Here is a 21,191-nt window from a genome sequence, read left to right on the forward strand (position 1 = left end):
CCAGCTCCCTGAGCACTGAGCACCCAGCACCCTGAGTACTGAGCACTGAGACCCCTGAGTACTGAGCACCGAGCACCCTGAGTACTGAGCACCCAGCACCACAGCCCTGAACACCCAGCTCCCCGAGCACTGAGCACCCAGCACCCTGAGCACTGAGCACCCAGCACCCTGAGTACTGAGCAACCAGCAACCTGAGTACTGAGCACCCAGAACCCTGAGTACTGAGCACTCAGCACCCTGAGTACTGAGCACCGAGCACACCGAGCAATGAGCACCCAGCACCCTGAGCACTGAGCACCCGGAGGACTGAGCACCGAGCACCCTGAGTACTGAGCACCCAGCACCCCGAGTACTGAGCACCCAGCACCCTGAGTACTGAGCACCCAGCACCCTGAGTACTGAGCACCCTGATTACTGAGCACTGAGCACCGAGCATCCTGAGTACTGAGCACCCAGCACGCCGAGCACTGAGCACCCAGCACCCTGAGCACTGAGCACCCAGCACCCTGAGCACTGAGCACCCAGCACCCTGAGTACTGAGCACCCAGCACCCTGAGTACTGAGTACCCAGCACCCTGAGCTCTGAGCACCCAGCACCCTGAGTACTGAGCACCGAGCACCCTGAGTACTGAGCACCCAGCACCCTTAGTACTGAGCACCCAGCACCCTGAGCACTGAGCACCCAGCACCCTGAGTACTGAGCACCCAGCACCACCCTCAGCACTGAGCACCCAGCACCCCGAGCACTGAGCACCCAGCACCCTGAGCACTGAGCACCCAGCACCCCGAGTACTGAGCACCCTGCACCCTGAGTACTGAGCACCAAGCACCCCGAGCACTGAGCACCCAGCACCCTGAGTACTGAGCACCCAGCACCCTGAGTACTGAGCACTGAGCACCCCGAGTACTGAGCACCCAGCACCCCGAGAATGAGCACCCAGCACCCTGAGTACTGAGAACCAAGCACCCTGATACTGAGCACCAAGCACCCTGAGAATGAGCACCCAGCACCATGAGTACTGAGCACCCAGCAACCCGAGCACTGAGCAACCAGTACCCTGAGAATGAGCACCCAGCACCATGAGTACTGAGCACCCAGCACCCTGAGTACTGAGCACTAAGCACCCAGAGCACTGAGCACCCAGCACCCCGAGCACGGAGCACCCAGGACCCCGAGCACTGAGAACTGAGCACCCAGCACCCTGAGTACTGAGCACCCAGCACCATGAGCACGGAGCACCCCGAGGACTGAGCACCCAGCACCCTGAGCACTGAGCACCCAGCACCTTGAGTACTGAGCACCGAGATCCCCGAGCACTGAGCACACTGAGTACTGAGCACCCAGCACCCCGAGCACTGAGCACCCAGCACCCTGAGCACTGAGCACCCAGCACCATGAGCACGGAGCACCCCGAGGACTGAGCACCCAGCACCCTGAGCACTGAGCACCCAGCACCTTGAGTACTGAGCACCGAGCACCTCGAGCACTAAGCACCCAGCACCCTGAGTACTGAGCACCCAGCACCCTGAGCACTGAGCACCCAGAACCCTGAGCACTGAGCACCCAGCACCCTGAGCACGGAGCACCCAGCACCCTGAGCACTGAGCACCCAGCACCCTGAGCACTGAGCTCCCAGCACACTGAGTACTGAGCACCCAGCACCCTGAGTACTGTGCAACCAGCACCCTGAGCACTGAGCACTGAGCACCCAGCACGGTGAGCACTGAGCACTGAGCACCCAGCACCACAGCCCTGAGCACCCAGCACCCCGAGCACTGAGCACTCAGCACCCTGAGCACTGAGCACCCAGCACCCTGAGTACTGAGCAACCAGCAACCTGAGTACTGAGCAACCTGCACCCTGAGTACTGAGCACTCAGCACCCTGAGTACTGAGCACCGAGCACACCGAGCAATGAGCACCCAGCACCCTGAGCACTGAGCACCCGGAGGACTGAGCACCCAGCACCCTGAGCACTGAGCACCGATCACCCTGAGCAGTGAGCACCCAGCACCCCGAGCACTGAGCACTCAGCACCCTGAGTACTGAGCACCAAGCACCCCGAGTACTGAGCACTCAGCACCCTGAGTACTGAGCACCCAGCACCCCGAGCACTGAGCACCCAGCACCCTGAGTACTGAGCACCCTGATTACTGAGCACTGAGCACCGATTATCCTGAGTACTGAGCACCCAGCACCCCGAGCACTGAGCACCCAGCACCCTGAGCACTGAGCACCGAGCACCCTGAGCACTGAGCACCCAGCACCCTGAGTACTGAGCACTCAGCACCCTGAGTACTGAGTACCCAGCACCCTGAGCTCTGAGCACCCAGCACCATGAGTACTGAGCACCGAGCACCCTGAGTACTGAGCACCCAGCACCCTTAGTACTGAGCACCCAGCACCCTGAGCACTGAGCACCCAGCACCCTGAGTATTGAGCACCCAGCACCACCCTCAGCACTGAACACCCAGCACCCCGAGCAATGAGCACCCAGCTCCCTGAACACTGAGCTCCCAGCACCCCGAGTACTGAGCACCCTGCACCCCGAGTACTGAGCACCGAGCACCCCGAGCACTGAGCACCCAGCACCCTGAGTACTGAGCACCCAGGACCCTGAGTACTGAGCACTGAGCACCCCGAGTACTGAGCACCCAGCACCCCGAGCACTGAGCACCCAGCAACCTGAGTACTGAGAACAGATCACCCTGAGTACTGAGCACCCAGCACCCTGAGTACTGAGCCCCCAGCACCCTGAGTACTGAGCACCCAGCACCCTGAGCACTGAGCACCCAGCACCCCGAGAATGAGCACCCAGCACCCTGAGTACTGAGAACCGAGCACCCTGAGTACTGAGCACCCAGCACCATGAGTACTGAGCCCCCAGCACCCTGAGTACTGAGCACCCAGCAACCCGAGCACTGAACACACTGAGTACTGAGCACCCAGCACCCCGAGCACTGAGCACCCAGCACCCTGAGCACTGAGCACCCAGCACCCTGAGTACTGAGCACCCAGCACCCTGAGTACTGAACACCCAGCACCCTGAGCACTGAGCACTGAGCACCCTGAGCACTGAGTACTGAGCACTGAGCACTCTGAGCACTGAGCACCCAGCACCCCGAGTAATGAGCACCCTGCACACCGAGTACTGAGCACCGAGCACCCCGAGCACTGAGCACCCAGCACCCTGAGTACTGAGCACCCAGCACCCTGAGCACTGAGCACTGAGCACCCTGAGCACTGAGTACTGAGCACTGAGCACTCTGAGCACTGAGCACCCAGCACCCCGAGTACTGAGCACCCAGCACCCCGAGCACTGAGCACCCAGCGCCCCGAGCACTGAGCACCCAGCACCCCGAGCACTGAGCACTGAGCACCCTGAGCACTGAGCACCCAGCACCCCGAGTACTGAGCACTGAGCACCCTGAGTACTGAGCACCAAGCACCCCGAGAACTGAGCACTGAGCACCCTGAGTACTGAGCACCCAGCACCCTGAGCACTGAGCACCCAGCACACTGAGTACTGAGCACTGAGAACCCTGAGTACTGAGCACCGAGCACCCTGAGTACTGAGCACCCAGCACCCTGATCACTGAGCACTGAGCACCCCGAGGACTGAGCACCGAGCACAACGAGCACTGAGCACCCAGCACCCTGAGAACTGAGCACCCAGCACCCTGAGCACTGAGCACCCAGCTCCCTGAGCACTGAGCACGCAGGACCCCGAGCACTGAGCACCCAGCACCCTGAGTACTGAGCACAGAGCACCCTGAGCACTGAGCACCCAGCACCCTGAGTACTGAGCACCCAGCACCCTGAGTACTGAGCAACCAGCACCCTGAGCACTGAGCACTGAGCACCCAGCACCCTGAGCACTGAGAACTGAGCACCCAGCACCACAGCCCTGAGCACCCAGCACACCGAGCACTGAGCACCCAGCACCCTGAGTACTGAGCACTCAGCACCATGAGTACTGAGCACCCAGCACCCTGAGCACTGAGCACCCAGCACCCCGAGTAATGAGCACCCTGCACACCGAGTACTGAGCACCGAGCACCCCGAGCACTGAGCACCCAGCACCCTGAGTACTGAGCACCCAGCACCCTGAGTACTGAGCACTGAGCACCCCGAGTACTGAGCACCCAGCACCCCGAGCACTGAGCACCCAGCAACCTGAGTACTGAGAACAGATCACCCTGAGTACTGAGCCCCCAGCACCCTGAGTACTGAGCACACAGCACCCCGAGCACTGAGCACCCAGCACCCCGAGGATGAGCACCCAGCACCCTGAGTACTGAGAACCGAGCACCCTGAGTACTGAGCACCCAGCACCCTGAGTACTGAGCCCCCAGCACCCTGAGTACTGAGCACCCAGCAACCCGAGCACTGAGCACCCAGCACCCTGAGAATGAGCACCCAGCACCATGAGTACTGAGCACCCAGCACCCTGAGTACTGAGCACTAAGCACCCAGAGCACTGAGCACCCAGCACCCCGAGCACGGAGCACCCAGGACCCCGAGCACTGAGAACTGAGCACCCAGCACCCTGAGTACTGAGCACCGAGCTCCCCGAGCATTGAGAACACTGAGTACTGAGCACCCAGCACCCCGATCACTGAGTACCCAGCACCCTGAGCACTGAGCACCCAGTAACCTGAGCACTGAGCACCCAGCACCCTGAGTACTGAGCACCCAGCACGCTGAGTACTGAGCACCCAGCACCCCGAGCACGGAGCACCCAGGACCCCGAGCACTGAGAACTGAGCACGCAGCACCCTGAGTACTGAGCACCGAGCTCCCCGAGCACTGAGCACACTGAGTACTGAGCACCCAGCACCCCGATCACTGAGCACCCACCACCCTGAGCACTGAGCACCCAGCACCCTGAGCACTGAGCACCCAGCACCCTGAGTACTGAGCACCCAGCACGCTGAGTACTGAGCACCCAGCACCCCGAGCACTGAGCACCCAGCACCCTGAGTACTGAGCACTGAGCACCCAGCACCCCGAGCACTGAGCACCCAGCACCCTGTGTACTGAGCACTGAGCACCCTGAGTACTAAGCACCCAGCACCCTGAGCACTGAGCACCCAGCACCCTGAGCACTGAGCACCGAGCAGCCCGAGCATTGAGCACACAGCACCCTGAGCACTCAGCACCCAGCACCCTGAGCACGGAGCACCCCGAGTACTGAGCACCCAGCACCCTGAGCACTGAGCACCCAGCACCCTGAGCACAGAGCACCCAGCACCCTGAGCACTGAGCACCCAGCACCCCGAGCACGGAGCACCCAGCACCCTGAGTACTGAGCACCCAACACCCAGAGTACTGAGCACCCAGCACCCTGAGCACTGAGCACCCAGCACCCTGAGTACTGAGCACCCAGCACCCTGAGTACTGAACACCCAGCACCCTGAGCACTGAGCACCAAGCAGCCCGAGCACTGAGCACCCAGCACCCTGAGCACTGAGCACCCAGCACCCTGAGCACGGAGCACCCCGAGTACTGAGCACCCAGCACCCTGAGCACTGAGCACCCAGCACACTGAGCACAGAGCACCCAGCACCCTGAGCACTGAGCACCCAGCAACCCGAGCACGGAGCACCCAGCACCCTGAGCACTGAGCACCCAGCACCCTGAGTACTGAGCACCCAGCACCCTGAGTACTGAACACCCAGCACCCTGAGCACTGAGCACCCTGAGCACTGAGAACTGAGCACTGAGCACCCTGAGCACTGAGCACGCAGCACCCCGAGTACTGAGCACCCAGCACCCCGAGCACTGAGCACCCAGCGCCCCGAGCACTGAGCACCCAGCACCCCGAGCACTGAGAACTGAGCACCCTGAGCACTGAGCACCCAGCACCCCGAGTACTGAGCACTGAGCACCCTGAGTACTGAGCAACAAGCACCCTGAGTACTAAGCACTGAGCACCCTGAGTACTGAGCACCCAGCACCCTGAGAAATGAGCACCCAGCACCCTGAGTACTGAGCACTGAGCACCCAGCACCCTGAGCACTGACCACTGAGCACCCAGCACCACAGCCCTGAGCTCCCCGAGTACTGAGCAACAAGCACCCCGAGTACTGAGCACCCAGCACCCTGAGCACTGAGCACCCAGCACACTGAGCACTAAACACGCAGCACCCCGAGCACTGAGCACCCAGCACCCTGAGTACTGAGCACAGAGCACCCTGAGCACTGAGCACCCAGCACCCTGAGTACTAAGCACCCAGCACCCTGAGTACTGAGCAACCAGCACCCTGAGCACTGAGCACTGAGCACCCAGCACCCTGAGCACTGACCACTGAGCACCCAGCACCACAGCCCTGAGCACCCAGCACCCCGAGCACTGAGCACCCAGCACCCTGAGTACTGAGCACTGAGCACCCAGCACCCTGAGCACTGAGAACTGAGCACCCAGCACCACAGCCCTGAGCACCCAGCACACCGAGCACTGAGCACTCAGCACCCTGAGTACTGAGCACTCAGCACCCTGAGTACTGGGCACCCAGCACCCTGAGCACTGAGCACCCAGCACCCTGAGTAATGAGCACCCTGCACACCGAGTACTGAGCACCGAGCACCCCGAGCACTGAGCACCCAGCACCCTGAGTACTGAGCACCCAGCACCCTGAGTACTGAGCACTGAGCACCCCGAGTACTGAGCACCCAGCACCCCGAGCACTGAGCATCCAGCAACCTGAGTACTGAGAACAGATCACCCTGAGTACTGAGCACCCAGCACCCTGAGTACTGAGCCCCCAGCACCCTGAGTACTGAGCACCCAGCACCCCGAGCACTGAGCACCCAGCACCCCGAGAATGAGCACCCAGCACCCTGAGTACTGAGAACCGAGCACCCTGAGTACTGAGCACCCAGCACCCTGAGTACTGAGCCCCCAGCACCCTGAGTACTGAGCACCCAGCAACCCGAGCACTGAGCACCCAGCACCCTGAGAATGAGCACCCAGCACCATGAGTACTGAGCACCCAGCACCCTGAGTACTGAGCACTAAGCACCCAGAGCACTGAGCACCCAGCACCCCGAGCACGGAGCACCCAGGACCCCGAGCACTGAGAACTGAGCACCCAGCACCCTGAGTACTGAGCACCGAGCTCCCCGAGCACTGAGAACACTGAGTACTGAGCACCCAGCACCCCGATCACTGAGCACCCAGCACCCTGAGCACTGAGCACCCAGCACCCTGAGCACTGAGCACCCAGCACCCTGAGTACTGAGCACCCAGCACGCTGAGTACTGAGCACCCAGCACCCCGAGCACGGTGCAACCAGGACCCCGAGCACTGAGAACTGAGGACCCAGCACCCTGAGTACTGAGCACCGAGCTCCCCGAGCACTGAGCAAACTGAGTATTGAGCACCCAGCACGGCGATCAATGAGCACCCAGCACCCTGAGCACTGAGCACCCAGCACCCTGAGCACTGAGCACCCAGCACCCTGAGTACTGAGCACCCAGCACGCTGAGTACTGAGAACCCAGCACCCCGAGCACTGAGCACCCAGCACCCTGAGTACTGAGCACTGAGCACCCTGCACCCCGAGCACTGAGCACCCAGCACCCTGTGTACTGAGCACTGAGCACCCTGAGTACTAAGCACCCAGCACCCTGAGTACTGAGCACCCAGGACCCTGAGCACTGAGCACCGAGCAGCCCGAGCACTGAGCACCCAGCACCCTGAGCACTCAGCACCCAGCACCCCGAGCACTGAGCACCCAGCACCCCGATCACTGAGCACCCAGCACCCTGAGCACTGAGCACCCAGCACCCCGAGCACTGAGCACCCAGCACCCCGATCACTGAGCACCCAGCACCCCGATCACTGAGCACCCAGCACCCTGAGTACTGAGCACTGAGCACCCAGCACCCCGAGCACTGAGCACCCAGCACCCCGAGCACTGAGCATGGAGCACCCCGGGGACTGAGCACCCCGCACCCTGAGCACTGAGCATGGAGCACCCCGAGGACTGAGCACCCCGTACCCTGAGCACTGAGCACCCAGCACCTTGAGTACTGAGCACCGAGCACCCCGAGCACTGAGCACCCAGCACCCTGAGTACTGAGCACCCAGCACCCTGAGCACTGAGCACCCAGCACCCTGAGCACTGAGCACCCAGCACCCCGAGCACTGAGCACCCAGCACCCTGAGTACTGAGCACCCAACACCCAGAGTACTGAACACCCAGCAGCCTGAGAACTGAGCACCCAGCACCCTGAGTACTGAGCACCCAGCACCCTGAGTACTGAGCACCCAGCACCCTGAGCACTGAGCACTGAGCACCCAGCACCCTGAGCACTGAGCACTGACCACCCAGCACCCCGAGAACTGAGCACCCAGCACCCCGAGCACTGAGCACCCAGCAACCTGAGCACTGAGCACCCAGCACCATGAGTACTGAGCACCCAGCACCCTGAGTACTGAGCACTCAGCACCCTGAGTACTGAGCACCGAGCACCCCGAGCACTGAGCTCCCTGCACCCTGAGCACTGAGCACCCTGAGGACTGAGCACCCAGCAACCTGAGCACTGAGCACCCAGCACCCTGAGTACTGAGCACCGATCACCCTGAGAACTGAGCACCCAGCACCCCGAGCACTGAGCACCCAGCACCCTGAGTACTGAGCACCCAGCACCCTGAGCACTGAGCACCCAGCACCCTGAGAACTGAGCACCCAGCACCCTGAGTTATGAGCACCCAGAACCCTGAGTACTGAGTACAAAGCACCCTGAGCACTGAGCACCCAGCACCCTGAGTACTGAGCACCGAGCACCCTGAGTACTGAGCACCCAGCACCCTGAGTACTGAGCACCCAGCACCCTGATTACTGAGCACCCAGCACCCTGAGTACTGAGCACCCAGCACGCTGAGTACTGAGCACGCAGCACCCTGAGCACTGAGCACCCAGCACCCTGAGTACTGAGCACCGAGCACCCCGAGCACTGAGCAACCAGCACACTGAGTACTGAGCACTGAGCACCCTGAGTACTAAGCACCGAACACCCTGAGTACTGAGCACCCAGCACCCTGAGGACTGAGCACCCAGCAACCTGAGCACTGAGCACCCAGCACCCTGAGTACTGAGCACCGATCACCCTGAGCACTGAGCACCCAGCACCCCGAGCACTGAGCACCCAGCACCCTGAGTACTGAGCACCCAGCACCCTGAGCACTGAGCACCCAGCACCCTGAGTACTGAGCACCCTGAGTACTGAGCACCCAGCACCCTGAACACTGAGCACCCAGCACCCTGAGTACTGAGCACCGAGCACCCCGAGCACTGAGCAACCAGCACCCTGAGTACTGAGCACTGAGCACCCTGAGTACTAAGCACCGAACACCCTGAGTACTGAGCACCCAGCACCCTGAGGACTGAGCACCCAGCACCCTGAGCACTGAGCACCCAGCACCCTGAGTAATGAGCACCCAGCACCCTGAGTACTGAGCACCCAGCACCCTGAGCACTGAGCACCCAGCACCCCGAGCACTGAGCACCCAGCACCCCGAGCACTGAGCACCCAGCACCCCGAGCACTGAGCACCCAGCACCAGGAGCACTGAGCACCCAGCACCCTGAGCACTGAGCACCCAGCACCCTGAGCACTGACCACCCAGCACCCTGAGTTATGAGCAACCAGCCCCCTGAGTACTGAGCACCCAGCACCATGAGTACTGAGCACCCAGCACCCTGAGTACTGAGCACTCAGCACCCTGAGTACTGAGCACCGAGCACCCCGAGCACTGAGCTCCCTGCACCCTGAGCACTGAGCACCCTGAGGACTGAGCACCCAGCAACCTGAGCACTGAGCACCCAGCACCCTGAGTACTGAGCACCGATCACCCTGAGCACTGAGAACCCAGCACCCCGAGCACTGAGCACCCAGCACCCTGAGTACTGAGCACCCAGCACCCTGAGCACTGAGCACCCAGCACCCTGAGTACTGAGCACCCTGAGTAATGAGCACCCAGCACCCTGAGCACTGAGCACCCAGCACCCTGAGTACTGAGCACCGAGCACCCCGAGCACTGAGCAACCAGCACCCTGAGTACTGAGCACCCAGCACCCTGAGCACTGAGCACCCAGCACCCTGAGTAATGAGCACCCAGCACCCTGAGTACTGAGCACCCAGCACCCTGAGCACTGAGCACCCAGCACCCCGAGCACTGAGCACCCAGCACCCCGAGCACTGAGCACCCAGCACCCCGAGCACTGAGCAACCAGCACCAGGAGCACTGAGCACCCAGCACTCTGAGCACTGAGCACCCAGCACCCTGAGCACTGAGCACCCAGCACCCTGAGTACTGAGTACTCAGCACCCTGAGCACTGAGCACCCAGCACCCTGAGTACTGATCACCGAGCACCCCGAGCACTGAGCACCCAGCACCCTGAGTACTGAGCACCCAGCACCCTGAGTACTGAGCACCCAGCACCCTGAGTACTGAGCACCCAGCACCCTGAGCACTGAGCACAAAGCACGCTGAGTACTGAGCACTGAGCACCCTGAGTACTGAGCACCGAGGACCCTGAGCACTGAGCACCCAGCACGCTGAGTACTGAGCACTGAGCACCCTGAGTACTGAGCACCTAGCACCCTGAGTACTGAGCACCGAGGACCCTGAGCACTGAGCACCCAGCACGCTGAGTACTGAGCACTGAGCACCCTGAGCACTGAGCACCCTGCACCCCGAGCACTGAGCACCCAGCACCCTGTGTACTGAGCACTGAGCACCCTGAGTACTAAGCACCCAGCACCCTGAGAACTGAGCACCCAGGACCCTGAGCACTGAGCACCGAGCAGCCCGAGCACTGAGCACCCAGCACCCTGAGCACTCAGCACCCAGCACCCCGAGCACTGAGCAGCCAGCACCCCGATCACTGAGCACCCAGCACCCTGAGCACTGAGCACCCAGCACCCCGAGCACTGAGCACCCAGCACCCCGATCACTGAGCACCCAGCACCCCGATCACTGAGCACCCAGCACCCTGAGTACTGAGCACTGAGCACCCAGCACCCCGAGCACTGAGCACCCAGCACCCCGAGCACTGAGCATGGAGCACCCCGAGGACTGAGCACCCCGCACCCTGAGCACTGAGCATGGAGCACCCCGAGGACTGAGCACCCCGTACCCTGAGCACTGAGCACCCAGCACCTTGAGTACTGAGCACCGAGCACCCCGAGCACTGAGCACCCAGCACCCTGAGTACTGAGCACCCAACACCCAGAGTACTGAACACCCAGCAGCCTGAGAACTGAGCACCCAGCACCCTGAGTACTGAGCACCCAGCACCCTGAGTACTGAGCACCCAGCACCCTGAGCACTGAGCACTGAGCACCCAGCACCCTGAGCACTGAGCACTGACCACCCAGCACCCCGAGAACTGAGCACCCAGCACCCCGAGCACTGAGCACCCAGCAACCTGAGCACTGAGCACCCAGCACCATGAGTACTGAGCACCCAGCACCCTGAGTACTGAGCACTCAGCACCCTGAGTACTGAGCACCGAGCACCCCGAGCACTGAGCTCCCTGCACCCTGAGCACTGAGCACCCTGAGGACTGAGCACCCAGCAACCTGAGCACTGAGCACCCAGCACCCTGAGTACTGAGCACCGATCACCCTGAGAACTGAGCACCCAGCACCCCGAGCACTGAGCACCCAGCACCCTGAGTACTGAGCACCCAGCACCCTGAGCACTGAGCACCCAGCACCCTGAGCACTGAGCACCCAGCACCCTGAGTTATGAGCACCCAGAACCCTGAGTACTGAGTACAAAGCACCCTGAGCACTGAGCACCCAGCACCCTGAGTACTGAGCACCGAGCACCCTGAGTACTGAGCACCCAGCACCCTGAGTACTGAGCACCCAGCACCCTGAGCACTGAGCACCCAGCACCCTGAGTACTGAGCACCCAGCACCCTGAGTACTGAGCACCCAGCACGCTGAGTACTGAGCACGCAGCACCCTGAGCACTGAGCACCCAGCACCCTGAGTACTGAGCACCGAGCACCCCGAGCACTGAGCAACCAGCACCCTGAGTACTGAGCACTGAGCACCCTGAGTACTAAGCACCGAACACCCTGAGTACTGAGCACCCAGCACCCTGAGGACTGAGCACCCAGCAACCTGAGCACTGAGCACCCAGCACCCTGAGTACTGAGCACCGATCACCCTGAGCACTGAGCACCCAGCACCCCGAGCACTGAGCACCCAGCACCCTGAGTACTGAGCACCCAGCACCCTGAGCACTGAGCACCCAGCACCCTGAGCACTGAGCACCCAGCCCCCTGAGTACTGAGCACCCAGCACCATGAGTACTGAGCACCCAGCACCCTGAGTACTGAGCACTCAGCACCCTGAGTACTGAGCACCGAGCACCCCGAGCACTGAGCTCCCTGCACCCTGAGCACTGAGCACCCTGAGGACTGAGCACCCAGCAACCTGAGCACTGAGCACCCAGCACCCTGAGTACTGAGCACCGATCACCCTGAGAACTGAGCACCCAGCACCCCGAGCACTGAGCACCCAGCACCCTGAGCACTGAGCACCCAGCACCCTGAGCACTGAGCACCCAGCACCCTGAGTTATGAGCACCCAGAACCCTGAGTACTGAGCACCCAGCACCCTGAGCACTGAGCACCCAGCACCCTGAGTAATGAGCACCCAGCACCCTGAGTACTGAGCACCCAGCACCCTGAGCACTGAGCACCCAGCACCCCGAGCACTGAGCACCCAGCACCCCGAGCACTGAGCACCCAGCACCCCGAGCACTGAGCAACCAGCACCAGGAGCACTGAGCACCCAGCACTCTGAGCACTGAGCACCCAGCACCCTGAGCACTGAGCACCCAGCACCCTGAGTACTGAGTACTCAGCACCCTGAGCACTGAGCACCCAGCACCCTGAGTACTGATCACCGAGCACCCCGAGCACTGAGCACCCAGCACCCTGAGTACTGAGCACCCAGCACCCTGAGTACTGAGCACCCAGCACCCTGAGTACTGAGCACCCAGCACCCTGAGCACTGAGCACAAAGCACGCTGAGTACTGAGCACTGAGCACCCTGAGTACTGAGCACCGAGGACCCTGAGCACTGAGCACCCAGCACGCTGAGTACTGAGCACTGAGCACCCTGAGTACTGAGCACCTAGCACCCTGAGTACTGAGCACCGAGGACCCTGAGCACTGAGCACCCAGCACGCTGAGTACTGAGCACTGAGCACCCTGAGTACTGAGCACCTAGCACCCTGAGTACTGAGCACCCAGCACCCTGAGCACTGAGCAGCCAGCACCCTCAGCACTGAGCACCCACCACCCCGAGCACTGAGCACCCAGCACGCTGAGTACTGAGCACTCAGCACCCTGAGCACTGAGCACACAGCACCCTGAGTACTGAGCACTGAGCACCCAGCACCCCGAGCACTGAGCACCCAGCACCCCGAGCACTGAGCATGGAGCACCCCGAGGACTGAGCACCCCGCACCCTGAGCACTGAGCATGGAGCACCCCGAGGACTGAGCACCCCGCACCCTGAGCACTGAGCACCCAGCACCTTGAGTACTGAGCACCGAGCACCCCGAGCACTGAGCACCCAGCACCCTGAGTACTGAGCACCCAGCACCCTGAGCACTGAGCACCCAGCACCCTGAGCACTGAGCACCCAGCACCCCGAGCACTGAGCACCCAGCACCCTGAGTACTGAGCACCCAACACCCAGAGTACTGAGCACCCAGCAGCCTGAGAACTGAGCACCCAGCACCCTGAGTACTGAGCACCCAGCACCCTGAGTACTGAGCACCCAGCACCCTGAGCACTGAGCACTGAGCACCCAGCACCCTGAGCACTGAGCACTGACCACCCAGCACCCCGAAAACTGAGCACCCAGCACCCCGAGCACTGAGCACCCAGCACCCTGAGCACTGAGCACCCAGCACCCTGAGCACTGAGCACCCAGCCCCCTGAGTACTGAGCACCCAGCACCATGAGTACTGAGCACCCAGCACCCTGAGTAGTGAGCACTCAGCACCCTGAGTACTGAGCACCGAGCACCCCGAGCACTGAGCTCCCTGCACCCTGAGCACTGAGCACCCTGAGGACTGAGCACCCAGCAACCTGAGCACTGAGCACCCAGCACCCTGAGTACTGTGCACCCATCACCCTGAGAACTGAGCACCCAGCACCCCGAGCACTGAGCACCCAGCACCCTGAGTACTGAGCACCCAGCACCCTGAGCACTGAGCACCCAGCACCCTGAGCACTGAGCACCCAGCACCCTGAGTTATGAGCACCCAGAACCCTGAGTACTGAGTACAAAGCACCCTGAGCACTGAGCAGCCAGCACCCTGAATACTGAGCACCGAGCACCCTGAGTACTGAGCACCCAGCACCCTGAGTACTGAGCACCCAGCACCCTGAGCACTGAGCACCCAGCACCCTGAGTACTGAGCACCCAGCACCCTGAGTACTGAGCACCCAGCACGCTGAGTACTGAGCACGCAGCACCCTGAGCACTGAGCACCCAGCACCCTGAGTACTGAGCACCGAGCACCCCGAGCACTGAGCAACCAGCACCCTGAGTCCTGAGCACTGAGCACCCTGAGTACTAAGCACCGAACACCCTGAGTACTGAGCACCCAGCACCCTGAGGACTGAGCACCCAGCAACCTGAGCACTGAGCACCCAGCACCCTGAGTACTGAGCACCGATCACCCTGAGCACTGAGCACCCAGCACCCCGAGCACTGAGCCCCCAGCACCCTGAGTACTGGGCAACCAGCACCCTGAGCACTGAGCACCCAGCACCCTGAGAACTGAGCACCCTGAGTACTGAGCACCCAGCACCCTGAACACTGAGCACCCAGCACCCTGAGTACTGAGCACCGAGCACCCCGAGCACTGAGCAACCAGCACCCTGAGTACTGAGCACTGAGCACCCTGAGTACTAAGCACCGAACACCCTGAGTACTGAGCACCCAGCAGCCTGAGGACTGAGCACCCAGCACCCTGAGCACTGAGCACCCAGCACCCTGAGTAATGAGCACCCAGCACCCTGAGTACTGAGCACCCAGCACCCTGAGCACTGAGCACCCAGCACCCCGAGCACTGAGCACCCAGCACCCCGAGCACTGAGCACTGAGCACCCAGCACCCTGAGCACTGAGCACTGACCACCCAGCACCCCGAGAACTGAGCACCCAGCACCCCGAGCACTGAGCACCCAGCACCCTGAGCACTGAGCACCCAGCACCCTGAGCACTGAGCACCCAGCCCCCTGAGTACTGAGCACCCAGCACCATGAGTACTGAGCACCCAGCACCCTGAGTACTGAGCACTCAGCACCCTGAGTACTGAGCACCGAGCACCCCGAGCACTGAGCTCCCTGCACCCTGAGCACTGAGCACCCTGAGGACTGAGCACCCAGCAACCTGAGCACTGAGCACCCAGCACCCTGAGTACTGAGCACCGATCACCCTGAGAACTGAGCACCCAGCACCCCGAGCACTGAGCACCCAGCACCCTGAGTACTGAGCACCCAGCACCCTGAGCACTGAGCACCCAGCACCCTGAGCACTGAGCACCCAGCACCCTGAGTTATGAGCACCTAGAACCCTGAGTACTGAGTACAAAGCACCCTGAGCACTGAGCACCCAGCACCCTGAGTACTGAGCACCGAGCACCCTGAGTACTGAGCACCCAGCACCCTGAGTACTGAGCACCCAGCACCCTGAGCACTGAGCACCCAGCACCCTGAGTACTGAGCACCCAGCACCCTGAGTACTGAGCACCCAGCACGCTGAGTACTGAGCACGCAGCACCCTGAGCACTGAGCACCCAGCACCCTGAGTACTGAGCACCGAGCACCCCGAGCACTGAGCAACCAGCACCCTGAGTACTGTGCACTGAGCACCCTGAGTACTAAGCACCGAACACCCTGAGTACTGAGCACCCAGCACCCTGAGGACTGAGCACCCAGCAACCTGAGCACTGAGCACCCAGCACCCTGAGTACTGAGCACCGATCACCCTGAGCACTGAGCACCCAGCACCCCGAGCACTGAGCACCCAGCACCCTGAGTACTGAGCACCCAGCACCCTGAGCACTGAGCACCCAGCACCCTGAGTACTGAGCACCCTGAGTACTGAGCACCCAGCACCCTCAACACTGAGCACCCAGCACCCTGTGTACTGAGCACCGAGCACCCCGAGCACTGAGCAACCAGCACCCTGAGTACTGAGCACTGAGCACCCTGAGTACTAAGCACCGAACACCCTGAGTACTGAGCACCCAGCACCCTGAGGACTGAGCAACCAGCACCCTGAGCACTGAGCACCCAGCACCCTGAGTAATGAGCACCCAGCACCCTGAGTACTGAGCACCCAGCACCCTGAGCACTGAGCACCCAGCACCCCGAGCACTGAGCACCCAGCACCCCGAGCACTGAGCACCCAGCACCCCGAGCACTGAGCACCCAGCACCAGGAGCACTGAGCACCCAGCACCCTGAGCACTGAGCACCCAGCACCCTGAGCACTGAGCACCCAGCACCCTGAGTTATGAGCACCCAGCCCCCTGAGTACTGAGCACCCAGCACCATGAGTACTGAGCACCCAGCACCCTGAGTACTGAGCACTCAGCACCCTGAGTACTGAGCACCGAGCACCCCGAGCACTGAGCTCCCTGCACCCTGAGCACTGAGCACCCTGAGGACTGAGCACCCAGCAACCTGAGCACTGAGCACCCAGCACCCTGAGTACTGAGCACCGATCACCCTGAGCACTGAGCACCCAGCACCCCGAGCACTGAGCACCCAGCACCCTGACTACTGAGCACCCAGCACCCTGAGCACTGAGCACCCAGCACCCTGAGTACTGAGCACCCTGAGTACTGAGCACCCAGCACCCTGAGCACTGAGCACCCAGCACCGTGAGTACTGAGCACCGAGCACCCCGAGCACTGAGCAACCAGCACCCTGAGTACTGAGCACTGAGCACCCTGAGTACTAAGCACCGAACACCCTGAGTACTGAGCACCCAGCACCCTGAGGACTGAGCACCCAGCACCCTGAGCACTGAGCACCCAGCACCCTGAGTAATGAGCACCCAGCACCCTGAGTACTGAGCACCCAGCACCCTGAGCACTGAGCACCCAGCACCCCGAGCACTGAGCACCCAGCACCCCGAGCACTGAGCACCCAGCACCCCGAGCACTGAGCACCCAGCACCAGGAGCACTGAGCACCCAGCACCCTGAGCACTGAGCACCCAGCACCCTGAGCACTGAGCACCCAGCACCCTGAGTACTGAGTACTCAGCACCCTGAGCACTGAGCACCCAGTACCCTGAGTACTGATCACCGAGCACCCCGAGCACTGAGCACCCAGCACCCTGAGTACTGAGCACCCAGCACCCTGAGTACTGAGCACCCAGCACCCTGAGTACTGAGCACCCAGCACCCTGAGCACTGAGCACAAAGCACGCTGAGTACTGAGCACTGAGCACCCTGAGTACTGAGCACCGAGGACCCTGAGCACTGAGCACCCAGCACGCTGAGTACTGAGCACTGAGCACCCTGAGTACTGAGCACCTAGCACCCTGAGTACTGAGCACCGAGGACCCTGAGCACTGAGCACCCAGCACGCTGAGTACTGAGCACTGAGCACCCTGAGTACTGAGCACCTAGCACCCTGAGTACTGAGCACCTAGCACCCTGAGTACTGAGCACCGAGGACCCTGAGCACTGAGCACCCAGCACGCTGAGTACTGAGCACTGAGCACCCTGAGTACTGAGCACCCAGCACCTTGAGTACTGAGCACCGAGCACCCCGAGCACTGAGCACCCAGCACCCTGAGTACTGAGCACCCAGCACCCTGAGCACTGAGCACCCAGCACCCTGAGCACTGAGCACCCAGCACCCCGAGCACTGAGCACCCAGCACCCTGAGTACTGAGCACCCAACACCCAGAGTACTGAGCACCCAGCAGCCTGAGAACTGAGCACCCAGCACCCTGAGTACTGAGCACCCAGCACCCTGAGTACTGAGCACCCAGCACCCTGAGCACTGAGCACTGAGCACCCAGCACCCTGAGTACTGAGCACCCAGCACCCTGATCACTGTGCCCCCAGCACCCTGAGTACTGAGCATCCAGCACCCCAAGCACTGAGCACCCAGCACCCTGAGTACTGAGCACCGAGGACCCTGAGCACTGAGCACCCAGCACCCTGAGTACTGAGCACCCAGCACCCTGATCACTGTGCCCCCAGCACCCTGAGTACTGAGCATCCAGCACCCCAAGCACTGAGCACCCAGCACCCTGAGTACTGAGCACCGAGGACCCTGAGCACTGAGCACCCAGCACCCTGAGTACTGAGCACCGAGCACCCCGAGTACTGAGCACCCAGCACCCTGAGCACTGAGCACCCAGCACCCTGAGCACTGAGCACCCAGCACCCCAAGCACTGAGCACCCAGCACCCTGAGTACTGAGTACTGAGCACCCTGAGTACTGAGCACCCAGCACCCTGAGAACTGAGCACCCAGCACCCTGAGTACTGAGCACCGAGCACCCCGAGCACTGAGCACCCAGCAACAAGAGTACTGAGCAGCGAGCACCCCGAGCACTGAGCACCCAGCACCCTGAGTAATGAGCACCGAGCACCCCGAGTACTGAGCACCCAGCACCCTGAGCACTGAGCACCCAGCACCCTGAGTACTGAGCAGCGAGCACCCTGAGTACTGAGCACCCAGCACCCTGAGTACTGAGCACCCAGCACCCTGAGTACTGAGCACCGAGCACCCCGTGTCCTCAGCACCCAGCACCCTGAGCACTCAGCACTCAGCACCCCGAGCACTCAGCACCCAGCACCCTGAGTACTGAGCTCCCAGCACCCCGAGCCCTGAGCACCCAGCACCCTGAGTACTGAGCACCCTGAGTACTGAGCACCGATCACCCTGAGCACTGAGCACCCAGCAACCTGAGTACTGAGCACCCAACGTACTGAGCACCGAGCACACCGAGCACTGAGCACCCAGCACCCTGAGTACTGAGCACCGAGCACCCTGAGCACTGAGCACACAGAACCCTGAGTACTGAGCACCGAGCACCCCGAGCACTGAGCACCCAGCACCCTGAGCACTGAGCACCCAGCACCCGGAGTACTGAGCACCCAGCACCCTGAGTACTAAGCACCGAGCACCCTGAGTACTGAGCACCCAGTACCCTGAGCACTGAACACACAGCACCCTGAGTACTGAGCACCCCGAGCACTGAGCACCCAGCACCCTGAGCACTGAGGACCCAGCACCCTGAGTACTGAGCACCCAGCACCCTGAGCACTGAGCACCCAGCACCCTGAGTACTGAGCACCCAGCACCCTGAGCACTGAGCACCCAGCACCCTGAGTACTGAGCACTGAGCACCCAGAACCCCGAGCACTGAGCACCCAGCACCCTGAGTACTGAGCACAGACCACCCTGAGCACTGAGCACCCAGCACCCTGAGTACTGAGCACTGAGCACCCTTAGCACTGAGCACCCAGGACCCTGAGCACTGAGCACCCAGCACCCTGAGCACTGAGCACCCAGCACCCTGAGCACTGAGCACCCAGCACCCTGAGTACTGAGCACAGACCACCCTGAGCACTGAGCACCCAGCACCCTGAGTACTGAGCACTGAGCACCCTTAGCACTGAGCACCCAGGACCCTGAGCACTGAGGACCGAGCACCCTGAGTACTAAGCACCCAGCACCCTGAGTACTGAGCACCCAGCACCCTGAGTACTGAGCACTGAGCACCCTGAGTACTGAGCACCGAGCACCCTGAGCACTGAGCACACAGCACGCTGAGTACTGAGCACTGAGCACCCTGAGTACTGAGCACCCAGCACTCTGAGCACTGAGCACAAAGCACGCTGAGTACTGAGCACCCTGAGTACTGAGCACCGAGGACCCTGAGCACTGAGCACCCAGCACCCTGAGTACTGAGCACCGAGCACCCCGAGTACTGAGCACCCAGCACACTGAGCACTGAGCACCCAGCACCCCGAGCACTGAGCACCCAGCACCCTGAGTACTGAGCACCGAGCACCCCGAGTACTGAGCACCGAGCACCCTGAGCACTGAGCACCCAGCACCCTGAGCACTGAGCACCCAGCACCCTGAGTATTGAGCACCCAGCACCCTGAGTACTGAGCACACAGCACCCTGAGCACTGAGCACCCAGCACCCTGAGTACTGAGCACAAAGCACCCTGAGTACTGAGCACCCAGCACCCTGACTACTGAGCACCCAGCACCCTGAGTACTGAGCACCCAGCACCCTGAGTACTGTTCACCGAGCACCCCGAGTACTGAACACCCAGCACCCCGAGCACTGAGCACCCAGCACCCTGAGCACTGAGCACCCAGCACCCCAAGCACTGAGCACCCAGCACACTGCGTACTGAGTACTGAGCACCCTGAGTACTGAGCACCCAGCACCCTGAGCACTGAGCACCCAGCACCCTGAGTACTGAGCACCGAGCACCCTGAGTACTGTTCACCGAGCACCCCGAGTACTGAACACCCAGCACCCCGAGCACTGAGCACCCAGCACCCTGAGCACTGAGCACCCAGCACCCCGAGCACTGAGCACTCAGCACCCTGTGTAGTGAGCACTGGGTACCCAGCACCACGAGCACTGAGCACCCAGCACCCTGAGCACTGTGCACCCTGAGTACTGAGCACCCAGCACCCCGAGCACTGAGCACTCAGCACCCTGTGTACTGAGCACTGGGTACCCAGCACCACGAGCACTGAGCACCCAGCACCCTGAGCACTGTGCACCCTGAGTACTGAGCACCCAGCACCCTGAGCACTGAGCACCCAGCACCCGAGCACTGAGCACCCAGCACACAGAGCACTGAGCACCCTGAGTACTGAGCACTGAGCACCCTGAGCACTGAGCACCGAGCACCCTGAGTACTGAGCACAGACCACCCTGAGCACTGAGCACCCAGCACCCTGAGTACTGAGCACTGAGCACCCTTAGCACTGAGCACCCAGGACCCTGAGCACTGAGGACCGAGCACCCTGAGTACTAAGCACCCAGCACCCTGAGTACTGAGCACCCAGCACCCTGAGTACTGAGCACTGAGCACCCTGAGTACTGAGCACCGAGCACCCTGAGCACTGAGCACACAG

This window comes from Microtus oregoni, unplaced genomic scaffold (genome assembly GCF_018167655.1).
Source record: "Microtus oregoni isolate MIOR12 unplaced genomic scaffold, Mior012 000066F_ref0000041, whole genome shotgun sequence".
NCBI classification, from domain to species: Eukaryota; Metazoa; Chordata; class Mammalia; order Rodentia; family Cricetidae; genus Microtus; species Microtus oregoni.